Source organism: Sycon ciliatum, chromosome 2 (genome assembly GCF_964019385.1).
Source record: "Sycon ciliatum chromosome 2, ocSycCili1.1, whole genome shotgun sequence".
In the NCBI taxonomy this organism is placed as follows: Eukaryota; Metazoa; Porifera; class Calcarea; order Leucosolenida; family Sycettidae; genus Sycon; species Sycon ciliatum.
This window is the reverse complement of record NC_088644.1, coordinates 47,984,738-47,998,713: the sequence shown is the minus strand read 5'-3', so window position 1 is coordinate 47,998,713 and position 13,976 is coordinate 47,984,738. Positions and strand designations below refer to the sequence as shown.

The 13,976-nt window shown below is 47.2% G+C and overlaps 1 protein-coding gene and 1 long non-coding RNA gene across 5 annotated transcripts in view; both read right to left on the bottom strand.

Annotated features, from left to right (window-relative positions):
• The window catches only part of LOC135810289 (uncharacterized), a 184,927-nt gene that overhangs the window by 97,610 nt on the left and 73,341 nt on the right, over nucleotides 1–13,976 (bottom strand). The window lies entirely within an intron of this gene.
• LOC135810283 (uncharacterized) lies at nucleotides 4,149–13,208 on the bottom strand. Of its 4 annotated transcripts, none has more exons than XR_010552302.1 (8): nucleotides 13,190–13,208; nucleotides 12,931–13,032; nucleotides 10,488–10,661; nucleotides 9,268–9,417; nucleotides 7,623–7,799; nucleotides 7,275–7,377; nucleotides 5,848–6,048; nucleotides 4,149–5,095 (listed from the first exon to the last, which is right to left on the bottom strand). It is a non-coding gene; the product is annotated as an uncharacterized LOC135810283 (long non-coding RNA). The 4 variants fall into 4 exon arrangements; XR_010552304.1 differs by having other exon boundaries at nucleotides 5,848–6,043; XR_010552303.1 differs by having other exon boundaries at nucleotides 7,275–7,349.

Sequence of the window (13,976 nt, the reverse complement as noted above, 5' to 3'; positions counted from 1 at the left end):
ACACAATTGGCAAGGCCAGCAAACTAAACAATCATCACTTGTAAGGTGACCTAAACAAAACGAAAGATGAGAAAACTCACACATACACACAGACACAATTTGGCAAGAAAACTAACACTAACACTAACACTAAAGTTTACAATCATCACCTGTAAGGTGACCTAAACAGAAGAAAGAAGACTAGTAAGACTATCACAGCACGTACAAGAACACTTTCAAGTGTGGGAATGCTAAAGGCGATCTATGTATATGACAGCGGTGTATGTGCAAAGTATGTGTATGTGCTGTGTCAGGTGGTAAAGTCCAGTGGTAGTTCGAGGAGATGGGTGTCGATTCCAGTGACGATCCGGTGACATCCAATCAGTCAATTAGGCGCCAGCCGTCATCGCAATTGACTGCTGGTTTGCGCTTCCTTATCTCGATAGCTTCAAGCAGTTTCCTTGATGGTAGCGAAGCCTCCCTGCCGAGAATCTTTGCCTGGTGGAAGGGCAGAAAGTTGGAAGACTTTAAAGATTCTCGATGCTGGGTACGATAGTGGAAGCCCCAGGGAGCCTTCGCTACCATCGCCCTTGCCTCTCGGTAGTGCTCAGCGAATCGGTCCCTCACCGGCCGCTCGGTCTCACCAACGTACAATTCCGCACACAACGTGCAAGACATACAATAGACAACACCTTTGACTAAACACTGACTATCCACCATACTCGCATCACATGCACGACACTCCATTGGTCGACCTCTCCCTCTCTTCACCTCCGATCGCTGCTTCTCACGGGGACACACACGTACAGCACTCGACGATCGGACCAACATATCCTTCAAAGAAGGACCAGACACAAAGACAACACGAACATGCGGACTGAACTTTCGAACACGTCGTGAGACACGAGCGGCAAGTGAGTCGTTGATGAAGGGCAGTTTGATGACTGACTTGAATTGGTTGTGTCTGCGCTTGCTGTCACGCTGCTGTTGTTGAGACGGGTGTGTATCTTGTCTCTTCCCCTTGGCTGCTCGTCGTGCTGCGTTTATCTCGGTGCGTGGATAGTCATTTCTCTCGAGCAACTCTTCAATTATGGACATGCTCCTGTCTTCCGCTTCCGGTGTTGACGAGTTACGGATAGCTCGAGAGAATTGGTTCGTTGCAACAGCTCTTTTACACGACCAGGGGAGACATGATTCATAGGACAGGTGGACACCACTGTGGGAAGGCTTAACATAGAGCTCCCACTCTATGCTGTTTCCACGCACAGACAGCGCTAGATCCAGGAAGTTCACTGACTGAGTTTCGTTGACCGAGTGTTCCATTGTGAATTTGATAGTAGTGTGCTGTCCGTTGAAGTGATCTAGAAGTGCTGCTAAACCTTTCCAGCCATGTCTCCACAGTAGTATGCAGTCGTCGATATATCGCTTGTAGAGATCTGGCTTCACTGTAGCTGTCGAGAGGGCCTTCTGTTCAAGCGCATCCATGAAGAGGATGGCCAGCGGAGGTGCCAGATGGTTCCCCATCGCAATTCCACGCTTCTGACGGTACTGTTTACTATTGAACTCGAAGTAGTTGTTTGACAGAACATACTGCAACATCAGCTGTACATCCGCAACCGTCAATCCAAGCATGTCGACATCATCTTTATGCTGCTCTAGCTTGGTAATAGCGGCCACTACAGAACATACTGCAACATCAGCTGTACATCCGCAACCGTCAATCCAAGCATGTCGACATCATCTTTATGCTGCTCTAGCTTGGTAATAGCGGCAACTACTTCGAGTTCAATAGTAAACAGTACCGTCAGAAGCGTGGAATTGCGATGGGGAACCATCTGGCACCTCCGCTGGCCATCCTCTTCATGGATGCGCTTGAACAGAAGGCCCTCTCGACAGCTACAGTGAAGCCAGATCTCTACAAGCGATATATCGACGACTGCATACTACTGTGGAGACATGGCTGGAAAGGTTTAGCAGCACTTCTAGATCACTTCAACGGACAGCACACTACTATCAAATTCACAATGGAACACTCGGTCAACGAAACTCAGTCAGTGAACTTCCTGGATCTAGCGCTGTCTGTGCGTGGAAACAGCATAGAGTGGGAGCTCTATGTTAAGCCTTCCCACAGTGGTGTCCACCTGTCCTATGAATCATGTCTCCCCTGGTCGTGTAAAAGAGCTGTTGCAACGAACCAATTCTCTCGAGCTATCCGTAACTCGTCAACACCGGAAGCGGAAGACAGGAGCATGTCCATAATTGAAGAGTTGCTCGAGAGAAATGACTATCCACGCACCGAGATAAACGCAGCACGACGAGCAGCCAAGGGGAAGAGACAAGATACACACCCGTCTCAACAACAGCAGCGTGACAGCAAGCGCAGACACAACCAATTCAAGTCAGTCATCAAACTGCCCTTCATCAACGACTCACTTGCCGCTCGTGTCTCACGACGTGTTCGAAAGTTCAGTCCGCATGTTCGTGTTGTCTTTGTGTCTGGTCCTTCTTTGAAGGATATGTTGGTCCGATCGTCGAGTGCTGTACGTGTGTGTCCCCGTGAGAAGCAGCGATCGGAGGTGAAGAGAGGGAGAGGTCGACCAATGGAGTGTCGTGCATGTGATGCGAGTATGGTGGATAGTCAGTGTTTAGTCAAAGGTGTTGTCTATTGTATGTCTTGCACGTTGTGTGCGGAATTGTACGTTGGTGAGACCGAGCGGCCGGTGAGGGACCGATTCGCTGAGCACTACCGAGAGGCAAGGGCGATGGTAGCGAAGGCTCCCTGGGGCTTCCACTATCGTACCCAGCATCGAGAATCTTTAAAGTCTTCCAACTTTCTGCCCTTCCACCAGGCAAAGATTCTCGGCAGGGAGGCTTCGCTACCATCAAGGAAACTGCTTGAAGCTATCGAGATAAGGAAGCGCAAACCAGCAGTCAATTGCGATGACGGCTGGCGCCTAATTGACTGATTGGATGTCACCGGATCGTCACTGGAATCGACACCCATCTCCTCGAACTACCACTGGACTTTACCACCTGACACAGCACATACACATACTTTGCACATACACCGCTGTCATATACATAGATCGCCTTTAGCATTCCCACACTTGAAAGTGTTCTTGTACGTGCTGTGATAGTCTTACTAGTCTTCTTTCTTCTGTTTAGGTCACCTTACAGGTGATGATTGTAAACTTTAGTGTTAGTGTTAGTGTTAGTTTTCTTGCCAAATTGTGTCTGTGTGTATGTGTGAGTTTTCTCATCTTTCGTTTTGTTTAGGTCACCTTACAAGTGATGATTGTTTAGTTTGCTGGCCTTGCCAATTGTGTCACCATGATGTGTTAGTTCTAGAACATTCATCTGCCTGCATTATTCGTCTTTATATTTCGTAATTTGGCCTCCCCTTCCTCAATGCCCTGATGATGCCCAATGGGCGAAATATTGGCAAAGTTATTTATTTGGTGCAGCTGAGAGCCTGTTGCCGGAATGGCGGTGTTTTCAAGTGCAAGGAATACGCTGCAATGGAGTTTGGGAATTCTGAAGAAACATAGGTAAGCCTTGTTTGATAAATTAACATGACAAGGCGGGGGACGCACTGTGTTAAAAAACAGTGCTCCTGATACACTAGTGTGTCCTCGGCTTTGTCACATGCTGTCAACCGATCAACACATACAACGTTGCATGCAAAACGGCTGCAGCCTCGGAGTACGGAGTGCTATTTTGGAAAATGCTAGATATACAGCCTGTACTTATACAGGTGTTCTATCAACTAGTGCCATGACAACGGTAGCTGAATGAAACATGTACATAAACCCAGGGTCATCATTGCAAGAACCTCTGGGTCTAAGCCCGAAGTAACATTCAACTACATGACTGCATACACCATCATGTATACACCATCTTCGTAGTAACTGAGTCTACCCCTCACCCACTACTGCCACTGTGACCACAAGTGCGCACAAACAGAGGACCTTAGAGGACCTACTTCTAACTACCATGCTGGCCAAAGAAATCCAACCTTATGAATAAAATTGCACCGGGCGCTACGCAGCCCTAGTAGTAAACATACTGGACCGGTCTGTGCTCTCGAACGCGGCGCTACTTTAATAACGAGGTTGGATTTCTCTGGCCAGCACTGTACAAAATACACACACATGCACACACAACACTGCTAGGCTTTCCACCACCACACTAGGTTTTGAAACCGAAGAGTGGCAAAATTCAGGGCCAGACTAGAAAATCTGGGGAGACCTGATGGTTTTTTAAAGCAAAACACAGCCAACACTCTGCAGCCTCACAGCCTCAGGCAGGTTTTCCCGAGTGCACAAAATTAAAAGTTGTTGAGGCACCACGAATACAGTCGGGCATCACAGAACGTGGGACCCAGGAATGTACGTGTATACCTCTAGGAACACCACAGCCAAAAACGTTTTAAAAAGAAACGCAGTGTCAATAGACTCAAGTCTCTGCTTTTCTGGAATACAGATTCTGCTACACACGTATTGCTCACTATCCAGTGGGATGTGCATCTAAGAAAGTGGTACAAGAAGTCAAGGAACTAAGCCTAAGGCCAGATTGCTGAAAGGTTTTGTATAACTGACGAGCCTGACCCTTTGGAAACAACAGCCGTGGATGCGTGGCTCTACTGTAATAAATGTACAGGTACACAGACAATTTGAATGCAGAAATAACAACAACAGGGAGAGGTGTAGGAAAATATACTCGGACCCTAGTGAATTTGCTTGTGTATTAGCTTGAAAACTTTGGGTACACTTGTTGAGAGACCTAACTGCATGCAGCTAAAATATGGAGTGCCGTTGTCACCGACGACTTTTCCAGTAAAGTTGCGGCTAACATCTTCTCAGGTATTCCCGGGTCTTCGCTAAGGCCATAAGGGTGAATGATATCATGTGCGTCTTCTATTGCTGATGTCGCTACACTCGATGGTGGTGCAAGATATTGAGATGCCGTATGTCTCGAACCTTTTCGCCAAGTCTCCGCGGCCATCGCGCAAGAGGGTCGGGAGCACCACAACTGCAACGCCACAGATCCAAGGATCGATTCTCGGACAAAACATTCTTCAGATTGCCAAAGGTCCCCAGTGCTTGGCAATACTGGCCTGAACAGCATGAACACACCACACATACGCCCACACACCATGTACCATGTAAACGCCCGTTGCAGGAGAAGCACGCAAATCTGCAAATGAATTGGATGTGCACCCACAGATTTTCTCGTATAGGAACAATAGCTGATCTGAATCTGAATAAAACAGATCAAGACTAGTGCCAGATAACAGTCTAATCCGCACAAGGCAACTGGCGCAGCCATGTGAATCTCGAGCAAAATGGACAAACATGTCCCCAATTATCAGCAAACGGGTGTGCGTTACAGGATTGGCCTGACAACTTCAAACAGGCACAATCCACTAACGTGGTGCCCCGTCAACTTCAACGGGAACACACCGATACAAACACAGCCCCACAACAGCAAAACGGGAACGCCGTTACAAATATGGTGCCCTGGCAACTTAACGGGAACGCACCAACACAAGCTGGCCTGGCACCTTCAAACAGGCACAACTGACAAAACACGGCATCCGGCAACAGCAAATGGGTAGGTACACCGTTACAAGAACAGTCCATCGCACCAAAATGCTGCTGCCACAACATTATAGCAGCAGCACGCCAGACATGCATACATGGCATTCCCAAAAGCAGATACTTGGAGTCAAATTCATCCATCACACTGTTTGTTAGGACTGAATTTTCCAGTGACAATAGCAAATCCCACCTAAGGCACATGTGATGAGATCTGTACACCAACTATAGTCACAGAATCAATGCACATTAGTAGAGCATAAGAACTCACTTGCGCTCATACCCTGTCACGTAGAGATGCTACTCTACGTGTACTGTTCCGATGTCCATTGGGGTGGTATGCCGGCCACTTGCCAGATGTAGAGCTTTTAAGCCGTACTTTGCCACCGTCTGCTTGCCATATCACCACCTCACTTGCAACTCTGGATTCCAGGACTATCGCTCCAACAATGGGCATGGAGCGGGAGCTAACCTGATAACGGTTGAGAGCGTGACAGAGTATCATATTTAAATAAGGCCGAGTAAGGTGGATCCCTTTGGCAAAAGTGAACACAGGCTTGGTGCTACAGGCATGGGCTGTCATGTACCGGAATAGCCAATACCGGGCATGTTTCGTCGACAGTAGATGGAACTGCGACGGCTCCACCGTATATGGCCGCGTCTTAGTGACCTTCAAGCGCAACGTGACCAAGTCAGGTGCGAGACTCCCAGCCTCCCACACAAATACTCTTTGGCTGTCAAACGAGTGAATACTAGTACTTGATGATGCTAAATACTCGCTGGCAAACAATAAGCCATACAAGGCCAGCAGTATACTTACCCACAGCATAGCCTGATCTACAATATGACTGATTGGATCGTTGTAAGTATTGCCGAAAATGGATTAAGTCGTCCACTAAAAGCTCTTTGAAACTCGGATGTTGAGCCAATATGGCAATAATAAAATTAATGTAGAAAGGAAAAGGACGTATCGATATGAGTGTAGAGTAACTGTCACTATATACTAAATACAGTCAGAAAGTGCAACAACCAGGCACTAAAACATTTGACGACCCGACTCCTGGCTTCAACACATCTCCGTAGTGTTAAGGAGAGACCAAAGAGGGAAAGGTAATACTGGTTTCGTCATCGTCCAGTAACAATCAACATTTCTTGTTCTTGTGGGACTGTAGCTTCAACTACTAGCTTGTGCTCATTTTCGTTGCGCTTACCTTCCCCTCTTTGGTCTCTCCTTTTAACCTTGAACCTTCCAAGTTGGAAGGCTGTTGGTTAGCGCTACGGAGATGTGTTGAAGCTAGGAGTCAGGTCGTCGAATGTCTCAGCACTCTGTCAGTTTTGTGCCTAGTTGTTGCATTTTTTTTACTGTAGTAGCTAGTTACAGTGGTGGACAGTTACTCTTAACTTGTATCCATATGTCCTTTTCCTTTCTAATAAAAGCTCTATCCGCAAATATGCCGAGGCGGCTTGCCGTCTCTCGCTCTATGCCATGCAACACAACTGTTGAGCGAGCAGCTTTTAGGCCAGCCCCATTGCACAACAGGTAATAGGCTACTAATAGCGTAACGCAGCTAGGTAAACACGAATCGATGAAAGAGGCAGACTTCTTAGAACAAAGAGACTAGTTGTGAAGGACACAACATTTTCAGCAGTCAGCAGTAGGAGAAATTGCTTTTAATTTTGCAGCAATACTAGGCTTACACGTTTGTGTCATGCGTTCTGAGACGGAGTCCTTGACTAGCTCGTCACTGGCCGCACTCAGAGCAGCAGTCGTCACTGGCCGCACTCAGAGCAGCAGTCGTCACTACACATGGGTTGGGAAGCAATGGACAAAAATAACACTTGCCATGCACACATGCACTGCTTACCAGCTAAGTTAATATGTCATACTGTACTGCAGCAAGCAAGGAACTGGCAATACCTGCACCAGGCCTATCTTCTGTGACCCATGCCATTGTGAAAGAGAAGAGGCAGCATTTGACAGTATGAGCGGTGTGATGAACGGGAATGCATAATACAAGCCAGTCGAGCATTGGTACATGTACTTACGGACGCAAGTTGGCTGCACACCGCTCCACTGGCCGTTGATTTCACAAGTACGCACGGCCGAGCCCATAAGGACATAGGGAGATGTGCACACAAACGTGGTCGTGTTGCTGAACATCAAGCCGTTCACGGTCATTGAGCCCAGTGCCGGTGGTGACAGGACCTGGCAGTCGGTTTGACCTGCACAAGCACAGAGTGCACAGAGCACAGGCATTCAGTGCATGCATGTTTGGCCTAGGGGTGAAACGAGTGCCAAAATTGAGGACTCGAGTACTCTTTGAAAAAACGAGCGAGTATTCGAGCGAGTACGAGTATTTTACTGACAACATAAAACAATGTACTGCACGCACTCTCGTAACACTGAACGTATTACACCTGATACACATGTAGTCTTGCATGCAGCCTAGTGCAGGAAATAGTCTGAACTACGTCTTTTGTTGGTAAGTAGGGACAAGTAATAATTTCAACTTGCATGGGTTATCAGTACTGGTCAGAGTAACAGACGTGCTTGATGTACAAGCAAACAGTACACTGTGCATAAGATACTTTGAGTGTTTTGCGACACGAGTCCTCACTCCTTTCGAATTTTCGAGCAAGCACTCGAGTATTCGATATACTCGTTTCATCCCTAAAACGTTTGCGTATGTGTGCGTGGCACAGACGTTGGTTTTGAATACATTGTAGTACACGCATTGTGTAAAGGAAATTGATGCGAAGACTGCCTCAACATGGCCATGCAAAGTAATAAAATAAATACAGCAGTGAATAGCGGTCAACAGTAGCTCAGACTCTACATTTTGCATGTAATAGAAGTCATAAGCGTCAGAGCAAGAAGAGGGACAAGACGAGTCAAGGGACAATCCGGAGGACGCAATACCATACGACCAACTGTTTGTTTCTACCAGCGTTATTGTACCGTCGACACAGCTCTGACGACGATATACTGGGCGAATGCCGCGGGGCCTCCCAGCGTGTCAGCGGCAGTGGGTGATGGGCAGATAACAAGGTAGCTTGCGGACAACATCGGTGGCATGAAGCCTAGTGACTGCCAAGCGTCTTGGCGCGACGGGCGAGCAGTACAGTGTCATGCCCCAGGGGTGCTGTGGCTGTCGACGTCGGCGGGTCGTGAGGTGCGTTCGCAGGCCTTCATGGCGCTCGGACAACTGCAATACTAGTACACAGACTCTCACTACTAGCTACATAGTACTCTGATTCTGGCACGTTATTTCTGCATTGAATAGTGATTGATTTTCCGCGCCGAATATCCGACGCTGCATGCATGTCCAATGCGCGTCAACAGTACTTCACACTTTCCTTTTCCCACGTTATCACCTCAGCTATGCCAGTTTTGTATGTGGAAACCCCCTATATAATAGCAGTTTGGCCTATATTTTTAATCATTCAATATCTACCTTCACTGATGAGCTATGTATTGGCGAAACAGCTGTCTGAAGGAGTTTATCAATATCGTCTACGGAAGTGTCCTCGCAATGGTGATGGTTGTGTGCAGGAGGGTCTAGTCGGCTAAAGAGCGCAGTGTGGTGGTGGAGGTGACTCAACATTTTCTTCAATGGCCGAGAGCTCTGTCGCACCCTGTAATAATAATAGAAGTCATGGTACTACTATCAGTGCTGCTGCTGGTGCTTACCTGGGGCTGGTGTGACCTTGCCTGGGCAGTACTGTGCATCAGAGCCATCAGCACAGTCGTACCAAACACCGTCGCAGCGCTGTGATGGCAGGATACAGCCACTGGAACGCAGGCAGGGCAGGTAGCCAGACTGGCGCTGCAGTTGAATGGCTGTATACACGTACCCATACACACAACACACAAAGCAGTCAAGAGATGAAGAAAGTGTCTGCTCGGCACATCTTTTGTACAGTCAAGAGATATTAGCATATTTGGAGGAGGTGGTAGCCTAAAACAGGCTCGACAAAAGTTACCGGCTTATGCCAACAACTCAGTGTTCTGGTAGAGTAGACGGTTCGATACCGGAACGCCTTGACAACCAAATTTGTATAGACCCAAACCGATCATCAGCGTTGATTTTTCACTCGAAATATGTTTGTGGAAGGAAACTGGCATGTTGAAGTTTGCTCTGGGGCCAGAGTCAATCGAACTGAGCCACTCCTCTGTGTTGACCCATTGCCTCCAAGTTGCCCAATTTTTTGCTTCAAAAAAGATTCAAATCAGAGGTGGCTCCAAACCGGACACGTTTTAGAGTGCACGTCAAATTCACTCTGGGTCTGAAATTAGGTAATTGCTATCGCTCCACGACGGCCAGTACAGAGTAACAATAAGCCTTGTGTGTGCTTCCATTAGTTTTGATTGGTATGCGGTGCTTTATTGGCAAGAGGCGAGCCGCTGTTTATCTGCGACAAGAAGTTGATTTTTCGAAAGTCGTAAAACTCAAGTCGCAGTGCGAATACGTCAAAAACTCACCTGCTTAGTATGGCGCGTATGGTCATCGCAGAGCCATGAAATTTTGGCTCGGAGTATAACACATCGTAGTCTCACTGTGACATATGTTATCTAATCAAAATACCAAGAGAGAAAGTGAATATTGAGTCCGTTCCGGTTTGCAACCTGTGTCCTATTTGAAACCGTCGCCTCTACCCGGTGAAACACCCTAACCATACACCTAAAAGTATAACATATATCCTAAGGACTCAGGCTGAGATGCCCGACTGGTCCTGGGTCCTGTGATAAGCACGATCATCATTTGTGATGATGAAAAGTGGCAGGTAACACCCAGACTATTACATGCTCTGTAAATAGGAAAGATCAACGCCACCAGAATCTGCCTTCCTACAAGCCTGAAGCTTCTCTACACAAGAGGGATATATTGGCTCTCTTGAAATTCAACTTACGATTACATGAGGCAGCTGCCCCACTCCAGGAACCGTCAATCTGGCAGATGCGCACAATGCTTCCCTGCAGGTTGTATCCGGAATTTCAGCCGAAGACGACGCTGCCTCCAGCAGAATAGTTTGTGCCCTGGGAGTAGCCGTTGGTCGGTTTAGCTAGCGGTGTGCACACACCGGCTGTACACGTCACAGGCACGTACACACACAGGCAGGTACACACACAGGCACACACACACACACACAGGCACACACACACACACACACACACACACACACACACACACACACACACACACACCTTGACCTTGGTACACAAGGATTCTTCATTATTTGCCACGTTTGAGCTGAGCTGCGATCATCGCGCTTTGTTGCAGTGTGCTAAAAAAACAAGAACAAAAAACGGCCAAAAGGTGGGGTGGCTGAGGCCGCCCCAGCCACCCCAGCTGTGCCGGCCTTGCATGCCTGGTGTACGGTCTGAAAGATGAAAGATGGAGCTCTTGTATACGCGGGCCCGGAAAGTCTGCTTCGCCTGCTCGGCAGCAGCTTCTTAGTGGTGGTCAAGGGTCGAAGACCGACGGATACGGATCAACTCCCCAGTGATCACACCTTTACCCATACTACGGGGGTGGTTACTACCGGCAAGCAGATACAGGAAACGATTGGTGACCTTGAAATGAGGCTTCACCGCCATGTATCCCTTACTCCGGAAAACTGTGGTGTCCAGGAAATCAATGCTATCATGTGCCAGTTCATGCGCAAACTCGAGGGCCGAACACTTATTAATCCTGTCTAAAGCGCGCTGAACTTGACCTTCGCAACCATGCAATGAAACAAAAATGTCACTGATAAAGCGTCTATAAACCTGAACCTCTAAACCCTCCCCCTCTAAGATCGGCAAAATGTACCGATTCTCCAAATACAGCATAACAATGTCGGCATAGACCACTGCTGCCGGCGAACCCATGGCAGTCCCTTGGATCTGCGGAAACAAATCGTTATCGTACACGAACCCGTTAGTCTTCTGAATGACTGACATCAAGGAAGTCACTGCTGTTGTTAACCGTGTACGAAGGGCCGGGGGCATCCACCTTGTATACCTGTGTGTGATATACCACGACAATGCCACATGACCGAGCTCGTTGGGGATGTTGGTGTAAAGGCTGGTCACATCTATACTCAAAAATAAATGATCGTCCCGCACAGGCAAACCTTCTACCAAGTTGATGAAATCCGTAGTTCAGGCCAGAACAGTACTTTCCTCAAGTACATACAGGTTCAGTAGAAAGTCAATGAACTTAGCGGGATAGTAGCCAGGACTATTCAGACTAACAATAGGCCTAACCTTCAGGGCACAGGGCTTATGTGTTTTGATAAGTCTCCTGAAAACGGGCATGCGCCCCCGGTGCGACTAAGAACAGTGACATATAAAATGGTCATACGATGCCCAATGCGATGCCTAGTCATGGTGAGTAAACAATTGACTCGGGTCGCAAACACGAAGTCTCAACACAGCCTTGAGCCTGTTGGTTGCCATCGGCAGTCTAGCCACATGTTCATCTAGCCCCTCAGGAAAAAAAACAGTCATTTATAATGTTGGGCATTGTGATGCTGGGCACGACCTATATCATCATAGTGAGATCCGTCCAGGACTACTATCACAATAGACTGCCTTTGAATATGCCCGAGTCTGATCGCGTTCTAATTCCCAAACTATGTGCTGCATGTGTACACTCCGCCTATGGTTAGTCTACTCCAGAACAACGCCTGGAGAGGTTCATTGGGGGCATGATGTCCCCCACCCCGTCCCCCTTGCACCTGAAGTACCGGTATTGCCCCCCCCCCCAAATAAAGTACAGGACACAGATGGAGCACTGGGGAGCACGTAGCAGTAGGCAAGTTGACGATGCCAGTGCAGACACACCTCACCTCGGTCACCACACTGGCACAGTCATATGGTCTCCAAGGAACATAGCTACCAGAGAACACACAGAATGGGAGTATATAGTGCTATCCCGGAGGATATACAACCTCCTATACAAAATATCTACTGATAGAGTTCTGTGTAGACCCTATGTGCACATATGTGTGGATGAGTACTGGTAAACGGACAGCTAACCCTAGTCTAAGTAAAATAAATGTAGAATGTAGACCCTGGGCAAAAAAAATAAGTAAATAAAAATAATAGCAACACATGAAGGAACTCGGATGGAGAGCCAAGGATTAAAATTAAAAAAGAGGACCATAAGTTTACGAGTTATCCGTTTTGTCCAACACTAACGGGTATAAACGTGATGCACCTAAGCATCAGGTCGTTGAATGTCATGATCTCATCAGTCAGTTTTTGTGCTGATTGTTGCACATTTTTGACTCAGCAGTATTCTGCATATAACCGTTAGTGTTGGACAAAATGGATAACTTGTAAACATGAGGGAACACTCATCCTTACCCAAGTCCCAACGTCAGCACTCGGCGCCGCTCCGAACCAAGAGGAACATTGGAGAGATCGTCCATCAGCTCCTCTCTTGTCCTGCGATCAAATCGCCTAATGCTGAAACACAAGAAGATAGGAAAGGCAAGTAGAATAAATAAATCAATAAAATAATAAACAACAATACAAGTTTGAACAGCTGCAAACGTAATGGACGATCCGAACAAGACCAATGATATACCTAGAAATTCTAGAAGGCACTAGGAAACATCCATACCTGCTCAAACTGAAGAGGACAACATAGAAAAAGGTAAAAGAGGGCACTACTCAACACCAAGTGTTCCTGGGATAGCTATGGTCTTTGCTATGCTATTGATTTGCAGTCTGATTCATCTGAAAAACGAAGTTTCAACTTTCAAGCATTTAATTTACAGTCCTACCCTCGTTAGTATGACATCGGTTGCAAGACAAACCTCATTAGTAGACAACGATCCAAAATCCCATGAATCATTAGCAGTCGTACATGCAAGTCCGGATAAGAGATTATTCGTTTGTAGACCAAATTCGTTATAACGTCCCCTTCAGCTGTCCCACAGGTTTGAATTCTCATTACAAGAAAAAGCGGATGGCCGAGGATAGCTCGATTGATATTTCATGTTGTCTTGTATCGGGGTCCGATGAAACATTGTCTGATAATGGGTTGTCTTGAACAGGGGTCTGGTGGAAAACACTGTCTAATAACAAGGAACCATCAGTTCTGATGTGGACACAATATGGATGATGCTAAGCAGCAGAAAAATGTACTCGTTATCAGACAAAAAAAGTTGATACCCCCAGGGTTGTCTCCTAACAAGGGTAGACCTACGAAATAGTGGTTGCGACTTCGGCGAAGATTGTTAGGAAAGGGTTTGCTCTCGACACTGGAGCTCACGCTATTCCACCGCCTTGACTTTACACTTGACTGACCGACAGCTGCCACCCAGAGCACACGAAAAGTCCATCCAACCTTCCACTCGGAAAACCTGCAAAAAGGGACCACTCCCTGCTCAATACACAGTGTTTCG